The sequence below is a fragment of the Suricata suricatta genome, chromosome 8 (genome assembly GCF_006229205.1).
Source record: "Suricata suricatta isolate VVHF042 chromosome 8, meerkat_22Aug2017_6uvM2_HiC, whole genome shotgun sequence".
Taxonomy (NCBI): Eukaryota; Metazoa; Chordata; class Mammalia; order Carnivora; family Herpestidae; genus Suricata; species Suricata suricatta.
Genome location: NC_043707.1, coordinates 68,547,770 through 68,560,720, shown reverse-complemented (window position 1 = coordinate 68,560,720; position 12,951 = coordinate 68,547,770). Strand labels below are relative to the sequence as shown.

The 12,951-nt window shown below is 40.9% G+C and overlaps 1 long non-coding RNA gene across 1 annotated transcript in view; it reads right to left on the bottom strand.

Annotated features, from left to right (window-relative positions):
- The window catches only part of LOC115298858, a 36,430-nt gene that overhangs the window by 9,139 nt on the left and 14,340 nt on the right, over positions 1–12,951 (bottom strand). The window contains exon 2 of the long non-coding RNA XR_003911872.1: positions 11,602–11,753. This is a non-coding gene — a long non-coding RNA (uncharacterized LOC115298858). The remainder of the gene's footprint in view (positions 1–11,601; positions 11,754–12,951) is intronic.

Below are 12,951 nucleotides of genomic sequence, written 5' to 3'. Positions count from 1 at the left end.
TCTTAAGGGGGTTCTTTGTGCCTCATGAATTTGAATGTCTATTTCTTTCCCCAGATTTGGGAAATTCTCAGTTATAATTTGGTCTAGTATCTTTTCAGGACCTTTCTCTCTGTCTTCCTCTTCAGGAATTCCTATGATACAGATGTTGTTCCATTTGATTGTATCACTCAGGTCTCGAATTCTCCTTTCCTACTCCTGGAACAATTTCTTTCTTTCTTTTTCAGCTTCCTCTTTTGCTCTAACTATATCTTCTAATTCACCTATTCGTCTCTCTGCCTCTTCAATCCTTGAAGTGGCTGCCTCCAGTTTATTATTCACCTCATTTATAGCCTTTTTTAACTCATCAAACCTAGTTTCAAAGTTCCTAGTCATTGTCTCAGTTGCTTCTCTGATGCTTTTTTCAACCCCAGCGATTAATTTAATGACATGTTTTTAAAATTCTTGTTCAGTGATGTTGTTTAGGTCTGTGTTGAGCAGTTCTGTGGCTGTGACTTCTTCCTGAAGGTTCTTCAGGGGAGAGTTCCTTCGTTTTGTCATTTTGGCTAGTTTTCAGTCTCTTATCAGTTTTAAAAAGTTCGTTGTGCACTGTGCACCTGGTAGTATTGCTCTGTTATAAAAGGATTTTTGACTGTCCAGGGCCTGTCGTTTCAGGAAATATTCTTTTAATGGTGTCTCTCAGTTTCTCTTGTTGTGCCTTTGAATATTTTATTTCCCTACTCAGTGATATTTGGGACTCGCTGTCATGTGCACTTTGGCTTGTTTCTTGGTGTAGCCCTAAGAAGGAAAACAGACAGACAAACACAGAGGGAACAGAAGCACACAAACGCACAGACAAATAAACAAACAAATTAAAAGGGGGAAAGGAAGGAAAGAAAATGGAGAGGAAAGAGAAGAAAAGAGAAGAAAACAAAATAAAGCAGGGGCAGAGACAACAGGACAGTGGACAGTCTAAAAGTGTATAACCAGTCGAGGGGAGAGATAAGGATGAGATACAGGAGAATATATTCAGACATCTTTGAGGTTGTCTTCTTTCTGGAGTCTGTATTTTCTCCTTCCACTCTTGCAGATGAGGGTAATGTCCTTCTCAGTTCGGTAGATGGGGCAGACGAAGTTTACAGAGCTCCCTTCCTCTCTGCCATCTTGGCTCCTCCTCTTGTCCTCACTTTTAAAAAGATTCTATCTAGGGGTTCCTGGGTATCTCATTAGTTAAGTGTCAGACTCTTGATTTGGCTCAGGTCGTGATCTCAGGGCAGTGAGATTGAGCTCCAGATTGGGTTCCTCACTGAGCATGAAGCCTGCTTAAGATTCTGTCTCTCTCCCTATCTGCCCCACCTCTGATCTCTTTCTCTCTCTCAAAAAAAAAAAAAAAAAAAAAGATTATACCTAAGCATCATCACTGTATTCATATTAGAATCACCTATGAACAGGATTAAAGAAATCCTCATTGTCTTTCTAAAACCAAGCTATGATACAAAAATTGAACTTGTATATTATTCTTCACTATCAAGTGATGAACTATGTTTATTAAAGCTATGCATATGCAATATGCTGAAAACAGGTGCTTTTCTAACAGGAAAATGGACTATCCATACTGTCACTTAGCTGTTGGATGAAGTAAATCTTACTCTTTAAAGTCTTTAAAATTATTAAGCGTTTGACCAAGAGATAGAAGAGCTAAGAGTTTTAAAGCCAGGGAATTAGGAACCACTGCCAATGGAAAAGCAAAGAGAAATTAAAAGAAAACACACACTAATATAATGCCCACAGAGAGGATATATTACACCTTGAGTGTGATATAAATTTTTTAAAAACTGACATTGTACTGTGAGTTAATAGGAAATTTTAAGTAGTATCACTCCCATTTTAAAAGACATTTTTCTATAGAGGGAAACACCCTTTCTTGCTAACCATTTCCAAAATTAAATCTAGAAGGCATTCAACTTTCAATTCTGTTGTTTCTATTGCCCATGGAATGTTAGGTTGAGTGACTTAGAAAAACTGGCTGTAAAAACAGATTTCCTGGGTTGTACTGAGGCTTCTCTGCTTATCCCTGTGTAATGCCAGGCAGGATATTTCACCTTCCAAGGACTCCGTTTCTTCTATAAGAGTAGGATAACGGTACCTAGAGCCTCAGAATGGTTAGGGATTAAATAAAATGTCACATGTGAAGTGCCAGACACTGTCTAGGGGGACAGGAAACCTTAGCCCATGTTATGTTGGAAGTGGGGTTTTCCTTGATACATACAGAGACCTTTGCCAAGTAAGACCAATACTCACCATTACTCTAAAATAAAACACGTGTAAAATGAAAATAGATTACAGTTCGAATGTTTAAAAGCATCGTCTACCTTCGGAGAATGTTCTGGAGAGGTAAATCATTGCTGTCCATGGGAGCTCCTTGTCATGTAAAACCATTACTGCTCACTGGGTAATGAGGCAACGTGTGCCAGGGTCAGAGGCGACGTGTGCCAGGATGACCTACGCTCTGCCCCTGCAGGGTTTGCAGTGTGGGAGGGGAGACACATGGTGTATAAATAAGCCAGGGAGGGGAGTGGAGGAGTGGACAGAGCAGGTAGGGAAGGTGTGGATCTTGGACTGCATGTGAAAATACTCAGCCACAGGCTTCCAAAATAGGACACTGCCATGATAATCTAAGACCCTTGCAAACGTTATCCAAGAGCATGTGTTTCTCATGGGAAGGAAGCCGCACATCTGTCTGATGTAGTGGTCGGGGGAGAGAGAGTGTCTGAGGTATGTAGTAACTAAAGGCATGATTAGTTTATGCCACATAGCTATAAAATGTAGTCCTAGAGTCCTGAAGTCGTTTTAAGTAAGTGACTTCTGCTTTGATAGGCCCAGAGAAAGCTCTGATTTTTCCTTAAGATTTCATCTGATGCGTAGGTTTACGTTTATCCCAAGAAGAGGAATTAAGATGTTTCTAGAGAGATAGGTCTCAGCCTCGACTATTCAGCTATTAGAATCACCTGAGAAACTTTATGCCTGGATCTCACTCCGGATATACTGACCAACTTGGACCCAAGCATTAGTGTTTGTGAAGCTTTCTAGCTAATTCCCATATGCAGCCAACAGCGAGAGCCACTACTCCACCTACCCAGGGTTTTGTTTCCCCCAAGATGTTCTAATAAGTTTCTGAGGACTGGCTCAGCCCAGATTCTGTCAACAGATTTTCCTATTGGCAGTTTCCAATTTCATATCAGTCCATGTGTTTTCCTTTTGGAAACACATACCATTTCCTGCTGTTTTAGTAAAGTGACATTGGCTCAGACCTTAGGCTCTAAATGGAGCAATAGGGGCCTTTCTCCCCTAGCATTCTGCCTCCAGAGAGAAGGTCGTGCCTATTTTTCACATCTCCATGGTATGACCAACTGACAAGTTTTGTTCTAGAGCCTTCTGTTCAATCATTTAATAACAGGTTCTTCCTACCTACCGTACACATCTCATGCAAGCAGCTTGAAGTTTGTTTTTATACACAAAGGTGAAGCATTGTTATATTTGGTATCTCAGTCGGTCCAGATGTTTCTAGGTTCTTGTCTCATCTGTTAGACTTCTATATTCCTTTGCTTATCTCAATTCATGTAATATTTCTTTTTTTAAATACTTTTTATTTATTTTTGAGAGATACAGACAGCACAGGCAGGGGAGGGTCAGAGAGAGAGGGAGATACAGAATCTGAAGCAGGCTCCAGGTCTGAGCTAGCTGTCAGCACAGAGCCCGACGTGGGGCTCCAACCCATGAACCATGAGATCATGACCTGAGCTGAAGCCGGACACTCAACCAACTGAGCCACCCAGGCACCCCACATGTAATATTTCTGTACAGGTTCTGTTTCCACTACTTTTTTACTCACCAAATATCTACTGAGTGACAAATATGGACCACTCTCCTAGACGTTACAGACAAAATAGTGTCCAAATCAGGCAAAAACTCCTGCCCTCGAGGAACTTCCTTTCACTTGTGAGAAACAGAAGAGAAATACATAAGTAACAAAAATATAGAGTATGTTCAAAGAGGCTAATGCTATAAAGAAAAGTAAAGCAGGACAGGAGGCACAGAGTGCTGGGGCTGGGTTGTGATATGGAATTGGCTTTGCCCTGTTATCCAGCAGGTACTGGCAAAGGCTTGGACCAGACTGGTAGAGACAGAGATGGTGCAAGCTGGTTGGACTCTGGATAAGACTCAGCAGGGCCTAAAGAAGGCCAGGGACTGAGCCAGGCAGATACCACCAAGAGGAGTATTCCAAGCAGAGGATACTGCAGATGCAAAGTACCTAAGGCAGGAGTGAACCTGGGATGTTCAGGAAACTGTGAGAAGGGCCGGTGCTGCTGGAGCAAAGTGAGAGTTGAGGACAGACGGCTCTGATACCAGTATTGGAGGTGGGAGGGGTGCAGACGGCAGGGGGGCCTTGTCGGCTTCCCATAAAGATTTTGGCTTCTTTTCCTCTAAGTGAAATGGAGTTCTTAGAGGGTTTTAAGCAGAGGGTTGCTGCTCCATTGAGACCAATCTGTACTGCTCAGTGGTAGACGCAGGGAGACCAGTTACAAGACTGTTGAATAATCTAGGTGAGAGAGAATGATGGCTTGGACCGGGGTAATGGAAGTTGAGATGAGTCAGAAACCGTTGAATCTGGATGCATTTTTGAAGGTAGAATTTGTGACTCTCAAATAAGGGTCTAATGTTTTTCCACATCCCTCTTAAAAGAGTCTCAAACCCTTGGAAGAGACCCATGTAATTCTAGTTTTAGAAAAGTTTAGGGTGCCTGGGTGGCTCTGTCGGTTGAGCATTCGACTCTTGGTTTTGGCTCGGGTCATGATCCCAGGGTCGTGGGATCGAGCCCCACATCTGTGCTGAGCATGGAGCCCGCTTAAGATACTCTGTTTCCCTCTGCCCCTCCCCCACTTGCACACGAGCACACTCTCTCTAAAAAAATTCTAAAAAACAAATAAAAATAATAAAAAAATTTTTAAAGTTTAACTTTTGGGTGCCTGGGTGGTTCAGTTGGTTGAGTGTCTGACTTCAACTCAGATCATGATCTTGCAGTCAGTGAGTTTGAGCCCCACGAGGAGGTCTGTTCTGACTGCTCAGAGCCTGGAGCCTGCTTGCGATTCTGCCTCCCTCTCTCTCTGTCCCTCCCCCGCTCATGCTCTGTTCTCTCTGTCTCTCAACAGTGAATAAACATTAAAAAATTTTTTTTGAAAATATTGAAAAAGTTCAACTTTCTGGATCTTGAAGACACCAAATTCAGTATCCTGTTGGTTTTTTTTTTTTTAAAGAATGTCAGTACTGCTGATTTTTTCTACCTCTGATCTACCGCAACTTCCCACACTGACCTGTGCTTGCATATTGCTGTCATTTGCCACTAGTTTGACTCAAATTATCAATCATCACTATTGCACTGCTGTTGCTTTGTAAACACCTTTTCTTTCCTTCTTGTGGCCTTTTCCTGAGTCTGTGGCAGGTCCCGGGAAGAGGGCTTAGGCATGCAATGGGAGTAGAGGAAAGAACATAATACTAATATTTTTATAAAGGAACTCAAGGCTCAAAATAAATCAGGCCAAGAACATGTCTTTTTCCACTCCTGTCTTCCTTTTCCCAACTCCCTCAACAAAGCAGAGAATGAAGATATTCCTCTTTAGCCTACTAATCAATCTGTCAGCTGGCCTTTGATGCCTTCTTTGCTTCCCCTGTGCCTCAAAGAGAGCAGGTAGCATGAGAAAATGCAGAGTGCCTTGAGAAAAATCTGGTGGTTCTCTTCCCTGAAACAAAGTGCACGTAACTTTAAATTCTGGTATTCACAGAAATACTTTTGTTACCCATTTTTAACAACTGGGGGAATTTCAGAATAAGCATGCACTCATCTTTATTTATTGAGTGCTTTTTATGTTCCAGGCACTGTTTTGCACACTGGGAGACAGGCATGAACAGGACAAAGTTCCTGTTTCTTATGGAACTGAGCTTATAAATGGGGAGACAGACAATAACACAAGTAAACATGTGAATGCATGTGTAGTACATCTGACAAAGATAATGCTGGTAAGAAAAGTAACTTAGAATGAAAAAGGGAGTTTTGGGCTGCTGTGCTACTGGCGGAGCAAGTTAGCATAATATTTTAAATAGGGTGACCAGAGAAGGCATCTGATAATCTGACATTTGCACAGAAACCTCAGGAAGTGAGAGTGACTCAGCCGCACATCTGGTGGGAAAATGCTCCTTGCTACCGGAAGTCCTTAGGTAGTTTTCTTCTCTCCATGCACTTCTTAAGTGACTTCATCCTGCCCTGTGGGCTTACCCATTTCCTGTCCTGTGATGACTCCCACATTTGTATCTCCCGCCCAGATCTTCCTAACTGGAGCCTCATGTATCCAGCTTTTAATGGAGCCCCACCCCCTGGATGTCTGATAGAGGGCCCAGATTGAACACCTTACTAACCAAGCTCATCGCTCCCTCCCCAAATCTGCTCCTGCTGTGGCTTCCCTCTCCCCTTAGCAAATGGCAATTCTATGCGTTCTCTTTCGCAAGTCAGAAATCTTGGTGTCTTCTCCCTCTCTCCGAAACCCCACATCCAACCAATCCGATTGATCAGGATTACTTATCTGGGGGAAAACTAAAAAAGGAGGAAACTTGGAAAGTTGGGACAAAGGAATTGAGGTGAAGTAGAAAGCAGGAGCAGTAATGGAAGTATCTGCAGAGCAATATTTGGTGGTATGAAGAAAATGGAAGCTAAGAGAATGTGAGCCCTGGAAGTCAGGTTGATGTGAAAGCACATCATAAGTCAGATGAGACCCTGAAGGAGCCACAACTTCAGAGGGGACCACTAGGTGTAGATATGTCTCAACATCAAAAATTAGCTGCCACAACCAAGGCTGCAGAAAGCGACATTAGGTACCCATGACTGTATTCGCATGAAGTTCACCCGAGCCAGTTTCTGTCCCCTGACTCTGGAAACGATGTGGACCTAAATGGGGAAGCCAGAAATCCATAGTCAAAATTTGTAAAAGACACTGAATGTTTGAGCCTTTTTTTTTTTTTTAAAGAAAAACCAATTCTCCAGGCACCTCGGGTGACTGAATTAAGCATCCGATTCTTGATTTCAGCTCAGGTCATGATATCACGATTCATGAGTTTAAACCCCACATCAGGTTCCACGCTGACACTCTCTCTCCCTCTTTCTCTGCACCTTTCTCTCTCACTCTCTCAAAATAAATAAATAAACTTAAAAAATTTTTTTACAAAAAAAGAGGGGCACCTGAGTGGCTCAGTCAGTTAAGCATCGGACTTCAGCTCAGGTCATGATCTCATCGTTTGTGGGTTCAAGCCCCGTGTCAGGCTCTGAGTTGACAGCCCAGAACCTGGAACCTGCTTTGAATTCTGAGTGTATCTCTTTCTGCCCCTCCCCCACTCACACTCTGTCTCTCTCTCAAAAATGAATAAACGTTTAAAAAAAATTTGTTTAAGAAAAAAGAAAAACCAATTCTCTTTGTGGGCATACTGCAATAGTGCAAAAACACTTTGCTGGAACATCAGGGAAGGGAAATTCTGATAATTTTCTAGGGACAAGCGATGGTTAATATCTAAGTATAGTTAAGTGTGTTGGCCAAATCAATTTGAAAAAGAACAATGAAAAGGAAGTAAGTAGTCGCTGTCCTTCTGTTTTAATTTGGTATACATTTCCCAGTATTCAAGTTTTTAGTACAGAAGGTCCTTGCTATTTTGCTACTCTGAGTTCCTGGAAATCACATGGAGATTCCCCCTAAAAGAGTTTGGAACAGTATAAAGGTTGAATACTGCATTTTCTAAGCCAGGGGTTAGTGTCAAATGAAAAATAGATGTAACCAAAAATATAACATTAAAGACTTTCTGTAGCTCTGGTAAAATTCGTTTTTTTCTAGCTATCTGTGATAGATTAGTAGATCTCGTACCAGTTACTCCTTTTTGGAGAGAAGCTGAATCCTGTCTAACGTCAAAGGAGATCTTACTTCAGAGTGGATTTCTCTCTCAGTGCCAGATTTTAGGCTAGAGTGTAGACACCACAAATATGGTTATCCTGAATTCAGTCCTCAGATCCCTAGTGCCTCAAAAAGGTGTTGTTACCAATGGATGACAAGGCTGAATTTCCCATAATGGAAGTTGTTAGAGACTGAAATTTATCTCATAAAGTAGAATGAGCTTGGGCATTGGAATTTGACAGTCTTGAATGGGAAGTTTTGTTCTGCTGTTCACAGCCTGTGTAAATTTTGAGAAATTACTTAATCTCTCTTTACGCACTTCCTCATCTGTAGGGCAGAGATAATGCTACCTCATGGGTGTAATGTGGAAGATAACACATTCAATGCCTGGTAGTTAATAGACACAACAAAATTAAATGTTCAAAGTTAATATGCTTTTCCTTTCCCATTAAATATGATTCAAAGCTCTGTTTCTTCTGTTTTTATGAAGAATTATCTTTTTCGTGTGATATGTCAAGTTAGAACCAAAGGCGCCAAACACCAGGGAATTCTTATTTTGAATAGTAAAACTCCCTGTTGCACTTACTGACTTGGTTGTTCACTTTATTGCTCGTATTAGCGGCTGTGCCATAGCACTGCAGTTACTGTCTGCTACAGTTATCTCTTACACACTCCTCCTCCCAGTCATCCGGTGATGGCAGGGTACTATCCTTTTCTCCATTTTAATTTTTTTAATGTTTATTTACTCTGAGAGAGAGAGACAGAGATAGAGACAGAGCAGAAGCAAACTCCAGGCTCTGAGCTAGCTGTCAGCACAGAGCCCAATGTGGGGCTTGAACCCACAAACCATGATATCATGACCTGAGCCGAAGTTGGCTGCTTACCCAACTAAGCCACCTAGGTGCCCTACTTTTCTCCATTTTAAAGAAGAAGAAACAGGAGCTTCTAGATGGCTCAGTTGATTAAGCGTCCGACTTTGACTCAGTTCATGATCTCAGTTTGTGAGTTCAAGCCCCATGTTGGGCTCTGTGCTGACAGCTCAGAGCCTGGAGCCTGCTTTGGATTCTGTGTCTCCCTCTCTCTCTACTCCTGTCCCACTCACACTGTCTCTCAAAAATGAATAAATGTTTAAAAAATTAAAAAAAAAAAAAGAAGAAAAAAGATTAAGTACCCTGCCATTGTTACCCAGCTCCCAAGTGGCAGAACCAAGATTCACACTCAGGCACTTCGACTTGAGTGCTGCACCCCCAGTTACTGTTATTCTAAAGGAATACTTTAAAACTGTAGTACTACATAAATAATAACTCGCTGTTCTTGTTTTAATCACCAGGGATGGATAATCTCCAAAAAAGTAGAGGTTGGGCATGGAGAATATAACCTATTCCTCATGTTTGTCTTTTCCTATAATAAAACCAGAGCTCCAGAATGTGAGGAAGTTCCATGCCATTGGGGAAAAGTGAGTGGGTTGGAGATCATACATAAAGCTGAACTTCTAAAGTCATCTAAGATCCCACGTCACTGATGAAAGTCTCATTTGATCCCTGAGGATCCTTTGGGAGTTAATTCTGGGAGTTAAAGAAAAGAAAGGTACAGAATGTTTATTAGATTAGCTTAGTCCTGATTACTATGGTTCTACTCCCTTGGATATTCACTTTCTCTAATCTGTTTACATGTTTTTTTGCCTGTTGCCATGGCAAAGCTCATTCCATGAGTGAGAGACCTCAGTGCTGCAGGAGGTTTTCTTAATGTTAAATATTGCATTTTCATTTCCACATTTTATCTTGGTGTTACTAGGGCAACCCAAATAATTTCATTTTCTCTTTGATGTTGATGCCTTTAAAGCTGTTATACCCTCATGCTGACTCATTCATGGTCTTACTTTTTTTTCTAGTTTAATTCCCACAGCAACTTTCTTTACACAGATGTTTTCAGCTTTTTTGTAGTCACAAAAGCTGAGGTACTGCTGGTAAAGTAGTTAAGTATTTGGGGGAATTACAAATCCCACTGTGGATTAGAAAGGAGCTGTGGACCTTCTCACCAGAAAAAAAAAAAGCCAGTTTAAGCAACAATGGATGAATATATGATGAGGAAAAGACAGTTTCTTCAACAAATGGAGTTGGGGAAACTGGATGGTGACATACAAAAGAATGATTGTGTTATACCAAACACAAAAATATACTCAAAATGAGTTAAAAAACTTGAATGTAAGACCTGAACCCTTAAACTCCCAAAACAAGGAGGCTAAGCTCCTTGACATCAGTCTTGGCACGGATTTTTTAAATTTGACACCAAAAGCATAAGCAAGTGGAGAGTACATCAAACTAAAACCTTCCTAAGAAAGGAAACATCAACAAAATGAAAAGACAACCTGTGGAATAGGAGAAAATATTTGCAAATCATATATTTGATAAGGGCTTAATATCCAAAATATGTAAAGAACTCATAATTCAGTAGGGAAAAAAGAGCAGTTCTATTAGAAATGGGCAGAGGATCTGAACAGTTATTTTTTCCGAAGAAAATGTACAAATGGCCAACAAGTACATGAAAAGATGCTCAACAGCACTAATCATCAGAGAAATGCAAACCAAAACCACAATATCACCACTTGTTATCAACCACGTTTTATAATAGTTATTATCAAAACAAGATATAACAAGTGGTGGAGAGAATGTAGAGAAGAGGGAACTTTTGTGCACTATTGGCAGAATGTAAATTGATGTAGGCTCTATGGAAAACAGTATGAAGTTCCTGAAAAAATTAAAAATAGAACTACCATACAATCCAGCAATTCCACTTCTGGGTATTTCTCTGAAGGAAACAAAAATAACTCAAAAAGATACCTGCACCCCCATGTACATTGCAACATTATTACAATAGTCAAAACATTGGAACAACCTAAATGTCTGGCTGGCTCAGTGGATAAAGCAAATGCGGTGCATATATACATACAATGGAATATTATTTCACCATAAAAAGAAGGAAATCCTGCCATTTGCAACAACTTGCATGGATCTTGAGGGCATTATGCTAAGTGAACTAAGTGAGACAGAGAAACACAAATACTGTGTGATCTCACCTAAATGTGGACTCTAAAAACAAAACAAAACTTGTAGATACAGAGGAGAGATGAGTGGTTATCAGAGGTGTAGGCAAAATGCGTGAAGGGAGTGAAAAGGAACAGACTTCCAGTTATAAAATAATTAAGTCCTGGGCATGTCATGTACAGCATTGCAACTATAGTTAACAATACTCGATCGTATATTCGACACTTGCTAAAAGAATAGATCTTAAAAGTTCTCATCATGAGAAAAATTGTAACTGTGTGTGGTTAGTGGATATTAACTAAACTCACTCAGATAATCATTTCATAATATATACACATAAATCATGTTACACACCTAAAACTAATACAGTGTCATATGTCAATTATATCTCAATTTTAAAAAGAAACAATGGAAGAAAGTATTGAACAAATACTATCTCTTACTATCCAAATTTATTTGGGCCTTATTTGAATAGCAAGCTGTCAGAGTTTGGCCAGCAAGCAATACATCAAGAAATCTACCTTGATCAATTCTGTTTCTAACTTCAGCTTGTGAAAGTTAAGACATCTGTTTATTTCTGTTTTCATTCTTACCTCATCCCAGGGCACTCTTCTGTGTGATTTTATATCTCTGTCCTCTGGAAGGTCTCTTGGCAAAGCACAAGCAGGAGTTAAATGGCGAGTTGGTATGCATCATTCCCAGTGCTGGCCTGGCTCACGTACCCGTACCCTTTGGGGTTGAATTCCTATAAAAATCCAAGGAGCAAAGAGAAAAGATACCGCACTTTGAATCTCCTTGTTTAACAAATTTGTTGGCCACATATTTGACTAGAGCTTTTTATTTATCTTTTATGCCCAGTTCTTGACACATAGGAGTTGGGTAGCAAATGTTGAAAGAGGGAGGGGAGGAGGGAAGATCAAGGGGAGGGAGACGAAAGAAAAGGAAAGCAGGAGGATATATTCAAGGGAAAGAAGGGGAAATTTAAAAAAAAAATAGACCAAAGGAGACTATCCTCTGACCAAGACTGAATTTCTTGTGTGTAACTCAGAAGTCAGCTCCTGAGGGTGAATTCTAGATGGATTTTGAGTGAAGCGCCTAAAATTCAGTCTGGCACATGTTTGCACAGGTGCAGGAGACAAGAGCACCTTCGGCTTTCATGGTTGCCACCTGTGCTCAATTCCAGGCAGTTACTCAGCAGTCATGACTGGGCTACTGAGATTCTAGAAGAATGTTTGCTATTTGGGATGAGAATTTGGTGAATTCAGTACCAAACGTAGCCTAGCCAGAACCGTGGGGCATCGTTAGACAGTTCCCAAGAGAACAAAGACATTGTGTGGGGAATGATTCAGGAGATCCTGTTATAGAGGGCAGCTCAGCCGCAAAGTACAAGGTGAAGCTGAGAAGGTCTACATGCTTCTACAGAAAGGTTGCTTTGGGTGAATTTGTATGTACACCTTAGAAAAAGACCCAGTGAGTCTTGGCGCCTTTGGCATTTCAGTCTAAGAATGGGTCACTTGTTGCCCACTTTGCCTCAGAATCTGGACCATCTCAGCTACCCTTACCCTGTGTCTCCAGATACAGAATATATCAGATCTAACCTTATTCAAAATAAACAGAAACAAAGCATTCATGGTGAGTGATGGAGGGCAAAATGATACACCTTAAAGAGTGAACAAAGAGCCATGATATTATAGACCTTTCATTTTTGCCTGAACTGTTCTGGTCCTGGCCTCCAACTTTACCTGGATGACTATCCCTACCTGTACTTCATGTTTTGTGCAGGTACCACTTCCTAAGCCCCCAGTAGCTCAGGTACCTCAGTATCTATCAGGGTCCTAACCATCTACTTCATCATACTACCCCAACTGCGATCAAATCGTTGTGCATTACTATCTGTCTCTCCACCATAACATAAGGTACATAAGGACAAGGCTTATGTCTGG